Below are 12,884 nucleotides of genomic sequence, written 5' to 3'. Positions count from 1 at the left end.
TCATCCACTGAAGCAAGCAAACACATTTAGAGACTCCATTAGGTAGTTAAATGCAGTTGGTGGTCAATTGTGACCCCCCCATACCTAAACGTCCAAGTGCCCTTGTAATGTAAATCTATAAATATCCAGGAGAAAGATGTAATCAGGATTAGCATTTGATGTAAGGTTCAGCTTCAGGAGACTGTAGATATTTTGTCACTTGCAGCGTCTCGTCTTCATTTTCAGCTAATACAAGCTTCTTTTGCTGTTAATCGCTCACTTTCATTTTCCTCTGTTCCAAGCTTGTACCTGATATGCTGTGTTCTTGATCTCTTGATGTTTAGCACTAGATAACTGTCATCTTATCTCTGTGTTAGAATCTTGTATGCATCATTGAATAGGTTGCCCAGGTTTCTTTCTATCTAATGCAGGGGAGCTATCATCCTATCTCTGCATTAGTAGATTAGATTTACAGGTTTCTTTACTAGTTTTAGTCCGCCATCACATGGTCTTGTGTATCTGCTGGTGTGGTTAGTATTCTCCATATTCACCTAACATCTAAAGCTGTGAGCATTGGTGGTCTAAAGCCTTGTAGTCTAAAGGTGTTCACGCATGTCTGGAGTGAAACAAAATAGAAGTGGTTATCTAGCTTGAACCAAACCATCATTCCTTCCATTAAACCTGCAACAGTAGTTGAATTTATATGTTACCAGGCATCTCCGAGCTATAACTTAGGATAGCTCCTTGGAATCCTAACATAATTGGTGCCACTGTTGGGGAGAGGAGATTGAAGCTCAGCTTCCCTCGGAGAACAACATAGATCTAGCTTTGATGATAGAAAAAGACTGGACACATTTTTGGTTGTAATCATCTATGTGGTGACTCTATTGGAGGTCTGACCTTTTGGTAACTCCACATCATAGTTCTAGCTCAATTTGTGAGACATACTCGGAGAAATCTTTAGAAATCACCAGCTGACCCAGTGCCTGACCCTGAGAAGAGTGTCAAGCAAAGCAAGACATCACGAAAAGGAGCGTCAGGATCAAGTAAGCCTAAACAATCTTATGTATCTTTACAAGAGAGGCTTGTAATTGAGCATGTTCATTTTGAAAATATAGAGCCTAGCATTATCAGTGAAGAAATAATCTGAAAGATTCATAAAGCTCCTTGTTCAATAAGTTCCCCTTTGGATCTCAGTCTAAAGAAAACCTCCCCTATATTCCATCATATTCCTTTATCCTTGTCGGTCATTTGTTAGCTCCCTACCTTTCAAACTACCAGTGCCCTTCCATCTACCCCAGTCATGGCAGGCCCACAAGCACCCACTAAAATGGAAAGAATCATATCTGCTAGGTATGGACCCCTGGTCCTGCCTATCCCTTTGAATGCCACGCCTGTAAGAGAATATCAGAAATACATGCCTAAGTTCACTAGTACAGAGGGAGTAACAACTGAAGAACACCTTGACTCTTTTTACAGCTATGCTGATAACCTAGACATCGGTGAAGATGATGTGTGGATGAGAGTATTTGTCTAAAGCCTAGATGAAGAGGCTAGAAATTGGTTCAGAAAACTGACCCCTAGGTCTATAGCAGACATTGAAGCATTAGATGATGTGTTTTTAAAGCATTGGGGAGATAAGAAAGACCTGTTATATTACCATACTGAGTTTGGCAACCTGAAAAGGGAAAATGGGGAGTCATTGTCTAACTTTAATAAATGATTCAATCGTATCTATAGAAAGATACCAGCTGAAGTGAAGCCTACCCCCATCTCTGCCAAACTCACCTATGCCAATGCCTTTGATTCTGATTTCCGCCTGCTATTAAGAGAAAGAAGATGTGCTTCTTTAGCTGAAATGAAAGATGCAGCCTTGGAGGTGGAATCCAATATCATGGCTGCAGAGAAACTCAAAGGACATGTTGATAAAAGGAGGCAGAGAGGTGAGTCCTCTTCTTCTTCTTTTTCATCTTCAGAGCCTAAAATAGACAAAATGACTAAAATGATAAAGTCACTGGCAGCTGAAATATCCAAACTGAAGGTTAAGCAGAGTTCTGGGAGAGCAAGACTGACTAATACAATTGCTTCTAGAACCCCAAATCCTTTCAGAAGAGCAAATGAGCAACTGCAGATCATTTAGAGGGGCAAAGAGGCCAGTGAAGAACAAAGGGTTAACACTCCTTTCCAGAACGTAGTCATGGAGGAGGAACAATTTGATGAAGAGGATGAGATTCACTGCATGGAAGACAAGGGCAGTGCTGCTTCTTTGACATTAGCTACCTACGAAGAATCATTACTTAGGGACCAGACCAACCAAGAGTGGGACATGGAAGCTGTTCTACAGACTGAAGACCAGCAAAGATATAATTTGAGGTCAAGATCTATGTAAACTTTGAGACGATAACTGAAATTGTTACCCATTTCGTAGAGATTGCAAAAAATTGTCTCGATTTTGAAAAGGGGCGATGCAGAACACACATATTGTTTTTAGAACATAGTTTTTGGCACTTTAAATAACCGATATGATTACCCGTTTCGTAGAGGTAGTAAAAACGTTACCTGATTTTGAAAAGTGGTGATGCAGAATACATTACTTATTTTTTGGAGCATATTTTTGAACATGTTTTAAAAATGGTGGTGAAAACCAATTTTTTGTGCAAAAATTGTTCAAAAAACACCCTCAGAACAAAAAGTGTTGACATTGGGATAGCACTTTTTTTACCCCTTTTTTTTCAAGGGTAATATTTCAACATTTCGAAATAATAACGTAAAATATTTTATCATGACCCTGAAAAAAATTAAAATTTCAAACAAATAATGAAAACATAAATTAAATAAAAAATAAAAAATTAAAACAATGAAAAAACATAAAACAAAAAAAAAGTTTAAAAATTAACAACACATAAATTAAAGTATCTACTTAAAAAAAAAAAAATCAATCATAAAAATGTAAAAGAAAAGAAAAAAACTAAATTAAAAAACTAAAAAAAAACTTAAAAATTATAAACAAATAAATAGTTAAAAAAACATATTTAAAAAAATGGAAAAGAAAAAAATTTTCTTGTTAACCAAAAAAAAAAAAAATTCGGCAAAAGAAAAGAAAAAAAATATGGAAAAGAAAAAAAATTAAAGCAAACTATAAAATTAAGTAGGTAAAAATAGAAAAATTTCAAAAAATATTATCAAAAAACTAAAAAAAAAAAAAAAATGAAAATTAAAAACAAACTAAATTTAATAAAAAAAAAATAACAAAAAAAAATAAAAACTTCTAAAATTAAGATTAAAATGTTAATTATTTAAATAAATATATAAAAATATATATAAAAAAGCAAAAAAAATTCAAAAAAAAATGTTAAAAAAAAATTATCTCAGAAACCATACAAGAATTAGGAAAAAAAACAAAATTAATATATATATATATATGTGTGTGTGTGTAAAACAAAAAAAAAACATTAACCAAAACTAGGAAAAAAAAAATTAAAAACAAACTAGATTAAAAAATAAAAAATAGAAAATTAACAAAAGTAAAAATAAAAAACTAGTAAAATTAACAATTATAACATTTAAAAAAAAAAACTTAAAAAAAAATAAAAAATTTAAAAATATGTCTTTTCAAATTAAAAAAAAAAAACTTAAAAATTAAAAAACATTTAAAATTAAAAAAAAAGATGTATTTTTCTCTTTAATATATATATATATATATATTATTAAACTTACATTTTTTATTTAAAACACACAAAAAAAGTGAAAAAAAATTAAATTTTTTTAAACAAATTGTTTTTTTATATAAAAAATATATATATTAAAAAAAAAATAGTTAAGCCATTTTGTTTCTTTTTTTTTATTTAAAAAAATAATTGTTAAAATTTTTATTTTTTTTTGAAACAAGGGTTTTTTATTTAAAACAAATTTTTTTTAAGTTTTTCATTTAAAAAAAAATTATTAAAAAAAAAAGAAAAATTCGCCCTCTCGGCCACCTGTGGTGGCACGACCCCGGGCGGAGGTCCTACGTGCAGGCCTCTGCCCGGGGCAGCGCCACCACGAGCGGCCAGGAAGGCGATTTTTTTTTTTAATAATTTTTTTTGTTAAATAAAAAACTTAAAAAAAATGGTTTTAAGTAAAAAAACTTGTTCAATTTTTTTTTTTTTTTTTTTTAATAAATATTTTTTTTAAATAAAAAAAAATGTTTTAATTTTTTTTTAATATATATTTTTTTAAATAAAAAAAAACAATTTGTTTAAAAAAAGATTTAAATCTTTTTAGTTTCTTTTTGTGTGTTTTAAATAAAAAATGTAAGTTTAATAAATTTTGTTTTTTATTTTTTAAGTAGAAAAATACATGTTTCTTTAAAAAAATTAAATGCTTTTTTATTTTTATTTTATTTATTTATTTATTTTTTCGAAAAGACATATACTTTTAAAAAAATTTATATTTTTTTGGTTTTTTGTTTTAATTTCATTTTTTTTTTGTTTTTTTTAAATGTTTTTAATGTTAATTTCACTAGTTTTTTATTTTTACTTTTGTTAATTTTCTATTTTTTTTTTCTTTTAATCTAGTTTGTTTTTAATTTTTTTTTCTAGTTTTTATTAATGTTTTTTTTTTTTTTACATAATTATATATATATATATATATATATATATATATATATATATATATGTCTTTTTTATATATTTTTTTAAGTAATTGACATTTTAATCTTAATTTTAGTAGTTTTTATTTTTTTTTTCCTTTTTTTTTTGTTAATTTTCTATTTTTTATTAAATTTAGTTTGTTTTTAATTTTAATTTTTTCTTATTTATTTTTTTATAATGTTTTTTTAATTTTTCTATTTTTACCTACTTAATTTTGTAGTTTGTTTTAATTTTTTTTTCTTTTCCATCTTTTTTTTCTTTTATTTTGCCAATTTGTTTTAATGGTTTACAAGATTTTATTTTTTTTTCTTTTCCATTTTTTTAAATATGTTTTTTTTTTAACTATTTATTTGTTTATAATTTTTATGTTTTTTTTGTTTTTAATTTAGTTTTTTTCTTACTTGATTTTTTTGTTTTTTTAATTTTATGTTTTGTTTTTAGTATATACTTTAATTTATGTTTTGTTCATTTTTAAACTTTTTTTGTTTTGTGTTTTTTCATTGTTTTAATTTTTTAATTTTTTATTTAATTTTATGTTTTTATTATTTGTTTGAAATTTTAATTTTTTTCAGGGTCATGATAAAATACTTTACGCTATTATTTCAAAATGTTGAAATATTACCCTTGAAAAAAAGGGAAAAAAAAGTGTTATCCCAATGTACACTTTTTGTTTGAGGGTGTTTTTAGGACAATTTTTGCACAAAAAATTGGTTTTCACTGCCATTTTTAAAACATGTTCAAATATTACCGTAGAGAAAAAAAAGTGTTATTCCAGCATCAACACTTTTCGTTTTTAGCACTATTTTTGATGTTTTTAAGGGTTTTTTTGGCCAGAGTTCCCGTTTTGAGTTTACAGTTCCCATTTCAAAGTTTACATTGTTGAAGAATGAGTAATGTCAAAGAGAATCCTATTCAAAGAGATACTATCCCCACAGAGTAGCAGGGTAGCAAACAAAAAAAATCAACAACTGATCTCATCATCCTCAAAGCACCAGCTCAAGAGGTAAGAGGCCCTAACAAGTCCCCTTCCCCTTTCAGTTTTGAATCAGAAGTCCAGAAGTTGAAAATATCTGTACCTCTAATAGAACTTCTAAAGAGTGAGGTCTTTAGGAAACCTATCCTTGATGCCCTTAAGCTGAAAGCCACACAAGCATCCAATGACTATGTGAATTTACAAGATTATAAACCTGCAGTTTTGCTTAGTCTAATGACTAATCTTGTTGATGATAATTCTCCATCATTTTATGTCTCCTTGACCATTCATGACGAAATCTTCCATAACTACCTGCTGGACACAGGTACCAGTCATAATCTGATGCCAAAAGTTGTCATGGAAGAGTTAGGCCTTGATATCACCAGACCTTATCATGACTTGTTCTCCTTTGATTCAAGGAAGGTGAATTGTCTGGGATTAGTCAAAGACTTAGCTATCACCCTAACTCAGCTACCCATGAAAAGCATGATTATTGATATTGTGGTAGCGGATGTCCCCCCTATGGTTGGTATGCTACTTTCCAGAGGGTGGATTAAGAGGTTGGGGGGGACATTACAAAATGACTAATCTTATGCCATTGTCCCAGTTTTTGGAGCAAAAAGCAGAAGATTGTACAGGGAAGCCCAACTAGCCTATATTATCAGTGATGAGAAGAATCCCACTAATCATCCCATTTACGTTGTGGACAGTGACTTTGGGGCATGCATTCTCCAAATTAAAGAATCCCAGAAGGCCTCGGTGAAGCTCAAGAAAACAGTATGCCAGGCCATGGAAGAGGAAGGGACACAAGCTTGGGATATGTTTTTTGATGGAGCATGTTCAAAGGAAACTGCAGGAGCAAGAGTGGTGCTGGTGTCTCCAAAACAAGAAAGCACACATCTGTCTTTTAAGCTGACTTTTCAGGTCACCAACAACATAGAAGAGTATGAAGCTCTTATTTTGGGCTTAAACGCTGCCAAAGACATGGGAATCAGAGACGTCAAGGTGTTTGGAGATGCTAATCTCATCATTCAGCAAGTGAACAACACGTTCCAAGAAAGGCACCCAAGGCTGAAAGCCTACAGAGATGAGGTATGGAGACTCAAAGATTCTTTTAATAGTTTTTGTATCTCATATATCCCTATAGTCAAAAATCATCTTGCTAATTCCCTTACTGTGTCTGTTGGCATGTTCATCCCTCCCATGCCCCCTAAATTGGTTTATGCAGTCCAGATAAAATATAGACCATCCTTGCCTAATAATGTCCAGCATTTGAAATTTTTTGAGGATGATGATGAAGTAAATAGGTTTCTGCAAGTCATTGATGAATTCTCCGAAATGAAAATTGATCAAGAGAATGAAACCTTGGAGGAATGTCCCTAGTCTCAGCTAAGGAATAAAATTGGCCAAGACAGTATTGTACAATTGCCTAGAAATCATATAGCTAAAGGGATAGTGCCCCTAGAAAAGCTATTTGACCATAATGACATGCCTCATAAGGTTGCCCAAAATGAATATTAGTTTGCAGTCCATAGGCATAACATAGGGAGTCCAGATCATCCAAAGTATATAGATCTGTCCACCCATTTGTCTGTTGCCCAAAGTTTTGAGTACTGCACCTTAATGAAGCAATTTGCTGATATCTTTGCCTGGGAATATAGTGATCTCAAAACTTATGACAAAGAGATCATCCAGCATAAGATCCCCTTGGAGAAAGACACTATTCCTTTCAAATAGAAGTTGGGACCCATAAACCCTTTTCTCCTCCCTCTGATTGAAAAATAAATCAAGAAATTTTTGGCTACCAAGATCATAGTCCCTCTAAGATATTCAAAGCGGGTAGCCAACTTGGTAGTGGTGAGGAATAAAAGTGGAGAAATCACGTTGTGTTGATTTCAGGAACCTGAACAAATTCTCTAACAAAGACAACTATGCCTTGCTAAAAATGGAGCATTTGCTATAGAAAGTCTCAGGAGCCAAAGTGATGTCTTTCCTGGATGGATTTTCAGGATATAACCAGGTTGTTGTACATCCAGATGATCAAGAAAAGACTACTTTCACTACTCCTTGGGGCACGTTCATGTACTCTAGATGCCCTTTGGACTAATGAACATGGGGGAAACCTTTCAGAGAGTTGTGGATATAGCATTTGTAGGAGAGAAGGATAAGTTCGTCATTGTCTACCTGTATGATATAACAGTATACTCCAGCAGCCATCAAGACCATTTGTAACATTTGAAGAAGGTGTTTCTGAAGTGCAGAAGATTTGGGATATCAATAAATTCTATGAAATCATAATTTTTTCTAGAAGAGGGCGAGCTGTTAGGACACATTTTTTCTACTGTAGTTGTCAAAATTGACCCAAAAAGAGTAAAAGCAATACAGACTTTGTCTGTCCCAAGATCAAAAAAGGACATCCAATACTTTATGGGCAAAATAAATTTTGTAAGGAGGTTTATTCCTAATTTTGCAGAATTGGTAAAGCACATCACCTCCATGTTGAAAAAGGGATCAGAAATCAAATGGACTAATGCAGCAAGAAGATATTTTGAAGCCATCAAAAGAGCTATTATGGAGGCTCCCACTTTGATCAGCCCAGAATATAGCAAGGAGTTACATATCTTCTCCTTTGCTTCCGATGAAACCCTTGCAGCAGTCTTATTGCAAAAATATAAGGAGGGTTTAGAGCATTTAGTGGCTTTTTTTAGTAAAACCTTGAGGGATGTTGATCTAAGGTATGATATTATAGAAAAATAGACTTATGCCCTGATCAAATCCTTGAAAGCTTTCAGAATATACATCCTGCATTCCAAGGTAGTTTCATATGTGCCCTTGGCTTCAGTAAAGGATGTCCTAATGCAGCCAGATGTTGATGGAAGAAGAGCTAAATGGATTGCAAAGCTTATTGAATTCAACATGGAATTAAAGCCCACCAAGCTTGTTAGAGGTCAGGGCCTTGCCAGGTTGATGGCTAAAGAAACTTGCAGGATGTTGGACATGAATTGGATAAGCACAAACTCAGATGAAAGATAGAGAGGGGAAGAAATAGTTGAGAGAGGACAGAACTAGTCTTTGGTTGAGAATCTAGCTTCTTGTGAATGGTACTCTACAATGGATCAATTCTTGCTGAAGCTAGAAGTTCCTCCAGGCCTAAGTTCAAGCCAAGCCAGGGCTATTAAGCTCAGGGCAGCCAAGTTCTGTATCCATGAAAACTTGTTGTATTGGAGGGATCCATTTGGAATCCTTTTAAGATGTCTAGACAAAGAACAATATATGGAGGTCATGCATCAGTTTCATTCCAACATATGTGGAGGACATTACTATTGGAAAACTACAGCCCACAAAATCCTCAGAGCTGGGTATTATTGGCCCACTCCATTTTCTGATGTCTTTTCATTTGTAAAATCTTGTGACAAATGCCAGAGGTTTGAAGGAAAGCAGCAGTTGAAATCCTTACCCTTGAAGCCAGTATATGCTAGTGGCCCTTTCTAGCAGTGGGGCTTAGATTTCATAGGGGAAATTAATCCACATTATAGTGGCCAGCACAGATGGATATTAGTAGCCACTTACTACTTCACTAAATGGATTGAAGCCATCCCTACTAGGAAAGCTGATCACCATGTGGTCATGAAGTTCTTGACAGAAAACATTTTCACCAGGTTTGGCTATCCACACAAATTGGTTACAGACAATGCAGCAGCCTTCAGGGCTAAAGAGTTGGTGGACATGTGTGACTCAATGGGCATTAAGCTAGTTCATTCCACTTCATATTACCCTCAAGGTAACAGTCTAGCAGAATCATCCAACAAAAGCCTGATAAGGATAATCAAAACGTTGTTGGAAGGCAACAAAAGGAACTCGGATTCCAAACTGAAGTTTGCATTGTAGGCTGACAGGGTGACCACCAAGAAATCCACAGGGAATTCTCCGTTCAAGCTGGTATATGGCACTTAGGTTGTATTCCCAATCCAGTTGACCCTCCCTGTGGCCAAGTTCTTATAGGAAAGGTAGAATGAGGAAAATGACATGGCAAAGAGGGTTAGTGACTTGCTTGAAGTGCATCAAATCAGGGATCAACTGATTGAAAAGTTTGCAGCACATCAAAAGAGAATCAAGGAAGCCTTTGATAGAAAGGCAAAGATGAACAATTTTCAAATTGGAGACTTGGTTCTTAAATGGGATGCACTAAAGGAAAAGAAAAGCAATCATGGGAAGTTCGATGCTCTATGGATTGGACCTTTTGTCGTTGCTCAGATCCATGGGAACAACACTTTCATGCTGCAAAGTATGGAAGGAGAAACAATTTTTTATGGCTCAGTCAATTGGTGGTTTTTGAAAGTTTATGTTGTTTAAGGCCTTTAGGCCTCAACATTGTAAATATGTTTCTTTTACAAGTTTTAGTGTAGGCTTAATTAGACTCCATGCCCAATGGAACACTAGGAATTATTGCTGATCTTGTTTTCTACGAAACGCAGTTGTCTACAGTTCTTGAAACCTAACAGGGAGGATTTCATCCCGAAAAGGAGCCAGTGTTATCTCTGCTATGCAACGCTATTTTTCTAAGGATAGAGGAAAGCTTGGTCTGTATGATCGTGTCTTCAAAGGGGCCCCTCATGGGTCATCTTCCCTTTTCCTTCTACCCCCCTTTCTCTCTGCCACCTCCATTCCTCTATTTTTCTCCTAAACCTGACAGATTAACCCGCCTTTGGCTTTAGCCATGAGCGCAAAACCCTGAACCTACCATAAGACCCCACCATATGTCTTCACGCCTGCATAACTCATCGCGCCTCATCCCCATAGTTGATCATCCTGCCGATCTAATGGCTCCCGTCACACCCAATGAAGGTGACCCACTCTACCACTCTCCACCATTAGATCATCCCCGCCAAGATTTGACGGTCTTCTCTCTTATCACGCCAACAACTTAATCAAATGATAGCGTATGATGAGAGTAGTTTTTCTCTCTCATCCACTGCTATGTGTCGATCGCTGAATGGAATCAAACAACCCTGGACATTTACCGCTTAACGCTTGAAAGCAGTGCGATAAATACCATTTAGCGCTCGACCAATCCGTCCCACCCGTTAAACTTCCATGTAGCTCCATCGCCCGATGACTGTTCGATCTAACCGCTGAAGATCTAAGGGCCCTAACTCACCTCGCTCTCACCTCGGCCAATAGGCTCTGCCGAGCCATCTCCGCCTTCCATTTCCTCGACGCGACGACTATTCTTCCCATTCACCCAAATCATCCACCTGCTCATGCATTCCACATGCTCTGACCGTTCTGTTGCCCGAAGAAGGAGATGACCAACTCCTCCATCATCAGTCACAGTCAAACTCCCAACCACCATATTTAACAAAAAGCATGGCCTAAGGGAGAAAGGGATAAGCACGACTTTGTAACTGAATTTATTAGTCGTAAACTCCACTGGTACGAGCACTCCAACTGCCTAAAAGGACAACGTAGCACCTGAACAGATCGGATTCATCCACTGAAGCAAGAAAACACGTTCAGAGACTCCATCAGGTAGTTAAATGCAGTTGGTGGTCAATTGTGACCCCTTGAGACCTAAATGGCCAAGTGCCCTTGTAATGTAAATCTATAAATATCCAAGAGAAAGATGTAATTAGGGTGGGCATTTGATGTAAGGTTCAACTTCTGGAGACTGTATATATTTTGTCACTTGCAGCATTTCATCTTCATTTTCAGTTAATACAAGCTTCTTTTGTTGTTAATCACTCACTTTCATTTTCCTCTGTTCCAAGCTTGTACCTGATATGTCGTGTTCTTGATCTCATGATGTTTAGCACTAGATAACTGTCATCTTATCTATGTGTTAGAATCTTGTATGCATAATTGAATAAGTTGCCCAAGTTTCTTTCTATCTAATGCAGGAGAGCTATCATCCTATCTTTGCATTAGTAGGTTAGATTTACAAGTTTCTTTACTAGTTGTAGCCGACCATCACATGGTCTTGTGCATCTGTTGGTGTGGTTAGTATTCTCCATATTCACCTAACATCTAAATCTATGAGCGTTGGTGGTCTAAAGCCTTGTAGTCTGAGGGTGGTCACATATATATGGAGTGAAACAAAATAGAAGTGGTTATCTGGCTTGAGCCAAATGATCATTCCTTCCATTAAACCTGCAACAATAGTTGAATTTATATGTTACCAGGCATCTCCGAGCTACAACCTAGGAGAGTTCCTTGGAATCCTAACAAGGACTACCACTCGACTGAGCTAATTTCATTCACAAATAGTAGCATTCAGTTATCATTGGTAGGTTCACCAAGAGTGATTGACAACACTGATTCCTCCATCCACAATGAGGTTATGCCCGCTCACATATTTAGACTCATCACTCGCCAAGTACAGACCTGCCTGTGCAACACCCTCCGCTGTAAGAACCGTTTCCCCTAAGTTGGCAACTCTGGTGCAGAAGTCGGCTACAACGGGCTTATCCACTTCTTTCGAAAATGTGGAGGGATAGCCTTCCTTCTTGAAATACCCAACTGTAAGATCCGTGGGAAGTCCATAAGGAGAAACAACGTTGACTCAGTCCCCATATTTCCCAAGTTTAGCTGCACCGTTCCTCGTCAGCCCTATCACTGCATGCTTGGAGGTGGTGTAGTAGTATGGAAAAAGTCCTCCTATAACACTTGTAATGTTAGCTGTGTTGATTATGGTGCCCTTCTTCCGCAGAATCATTGCGCGGGCAGCGTGCTTCATGCCCACCATCACTCCTCTCACATTTACCCTAATCACTCAATCGAATTGATCCATGTCATACTCTGCTAAGCTTTTACCTGGAGCTATTATTCCTGCGTTGTTAAAAATTATATCCAGTTGACCATGTTTCTCTATGGCCAAATCCACCGCTGCGCCCACGTCTTGTTCATTGGTCACATCGCAGTGCACAAAAATTGCGGGAGGAGAAATGGATTCGGCCAACTTTTTCCCAGCTACGTCGGCAACGTCTGCAATTATGACTTTGGCTCCTTGCTTTGTGAAGAGCTGAACAATGGCTTCTCCGATGTCGAATGCTCCGCCCGTTATTATTGTGACCTTGCCCTCCAGTCTGCATTCAAATACCATTGCCTAGAATTTTAAAACCAGTGACCATTGCAAAGACCATTCAAAAGTTGCAGGTTTCCGTTAAAAAAAATAAAAAAAAATTACAGTGTTTAAATTATATTTTTAGAGTGGAAATAGCTTTGTTACACAGGAACCACTCCCTAGAGGTGGGAAACCCGTTCCAGTGGTTCTCGCACTCCCAGAAGCTTTGGAACTGTATGGG

The 12,884-nt window shown here is 35.6% G+C and overlaps 1 pseudogene; it reads right to left on the bottom strand.

The window, feature by feature from the left end:
* Positions 1-11,872: 11,872 nt before the first annotated feature.
* On the bottom strand, positions 11,873-12,682 carry LOC149139736 (borneol dehydrogenase, mitochondrial pseudogene; annotated as a pseudogene).
* Between the last annotated feature and the right edge of the window lie 202 nt (positions 12,683-12,884).

This window comes from Pinus tabuliformis, chromosome X (genome assembly GCF_031772625.1).
Source record: "Pinus tabuliformis cultivar Carrire ecotype Pingquan chromosome X, CPIR1, whole genome shotgun sequence".
NCBI classification, from domain to species: domain Eukaryota; kingdom Viridiplantae; phylum Streptophyta; class Pinopsida; order Pinales; family Pinaceae; genus Pinus; species Pinus tabuliformis.
This window is presented reverse-complemented; position numbering and strand designations above follow the sequence as displayed.